Consider the following 1,826-nt stretch of genomic DNA (forward strand, 5'->3'; position numbering starts at 1 on the left):
CAGAAATTAAAAAATCCCTAAAACACGATTTTTGATCTTATTCCTAGTCGTCGAAAAATATAAAAATCGGGAATCTGGGGTGATATATGTAGCCAGGTTAAAACGATGTTTGCCTAAAAACATGACATGACTTGTGGTCGGAAACCCGAAAAAAATCGTCTTTCGGAGTGAAATATTGAAAAATCAATGATTTAACATAAACAGCTAATATTAAAAGGATGTTAAGGCAATCATTTAATTTTAATTTGACGAAATTTACCATTAAATCCTTTTTGTTTATTTTCAAGTGTTTTACTGGTAGGCCAAAATCGCGTCTTGTAACCCGATACCTTTTAGAACGCGCCTAGCAATGGGAAAGAATACCGTAGTGACAGACCGCCGTGCATAACAACGCTGATATTGAAGATCGGAATACTCCTCTTCTTCTCCACACAAAATGAAACTGCTATTGAAGATCGGAATACTCCTCTTCTTCTCCACACATAACACAGCTGCTATTGAAGATCGGAATACTCCTCTTCTTCTCCACACATAACACAGCTGCTATTGAAGATTGGAATACTCCTCTTCTTCTCCAAACAAAAAAAGCTGCTATTGAAGATCGGAATACTCCTCTTCTTCTCCAAACATAACACAGCTGCTATTGAAGATCGGAATGCTCCTCTTCTTCTCCACACATAACACAGCTGCTATTGAAGATCGGAATACTCCTCTTCTTCTCCAAACAAACGAAAAGCTGCAATTGAAGATCGGAATACTCCTCTTCTTCTCCACATATAACACATCTGCTATTGAAGATCGGAATGCTCCCCTTCTTTTCCAAACAAAATAAGGCTGCTATTGAAGATCGGAATGCTCCTCTTCTTCTCCACACATAACACAGCTACTATTGAAGATCGGAATACTCCTCTTCTTCACCACACAAAACATAGCTGCTATTGAAGATCGGAATACTCCTCTTCTTCTCCACACATAACACAGCTGCTATTGAAGATCGGAATACTCCTCTTCTCCACCAAAAAATGGCTGCTACTGAAGATTTAGATACTCCTCTTCTTCTCCAAACAAAAAAGCTGCTTTTGAAGATCGGAATACTCCTCTTCTTCTCCACACATAACACAGCTGCTACTGAAGATTTGGATACTCCTCTTCTTCTCTAAACAAAAAAGCTGCTATTGAGATCGGAATACTCCTCTTCTTCTCCACACATAACACAGCTGCTATTGAAGATCGGAATACTCCTCTTCTTCTCCACACATAACACAGCTGCTACTGAAGATTTGGATACTCCTCTTCTTCTCCAAACAAAAAAAAACTGCTGTTAAAGATCGAAATACTCCTCTTCTTCCCCACACATAACACAGCTGATACTGAAGATTTGGATACTCCTCTTCTTCTCCAAACAAAAAAAGCTGCTATTGAAGATCGAAATACTCCTCTTCTTCTCCACACATGACACAACTGCTATTGAAGATCAGAATACCCTCTTCTTCTCCACACATAACACAGCTGCTATTGAAGATCGGAATACTCCTCTTCTTCTCCACATATAACACAGCTACTATTGAAGATCGGAATAATCCTCTTCTTCTCCACATATAACACAGCGACTATTGAAGATCGGAATACTCCTCTTCTTCTCCACACATAACACAGATGTTATTGAAAATCGGAATACTCCTCTTCTTCTCCACCTATAACACAGATACTATTGAAGATCGGAATACTCCTCTTCTTCTCCACACATAACACAGCAGATATTGAAGATCGGAATACTCCTCTTCTTCTCCACACATAACACAGCAGATATTGAAGATCGGAATACT

The sequence above is a fragment of the Branchiostoma belcheri genome, unplaced genomic scaffold, assembly GCF_001625305.1.
Source record: "Branchiostoma belcheri isolate BF01 breed outbred unplaced genomic scaffold, Haploidv18h27 scaffold12, whole genome shotgun sequence".
Taxonomy (NCBI): Eukaryota; Metazoa; Chordata; class Leptocardii; order Amphioxiformes; family Branchiostomatidae; genus Branchiostoma; species Branchiostoma belcheri.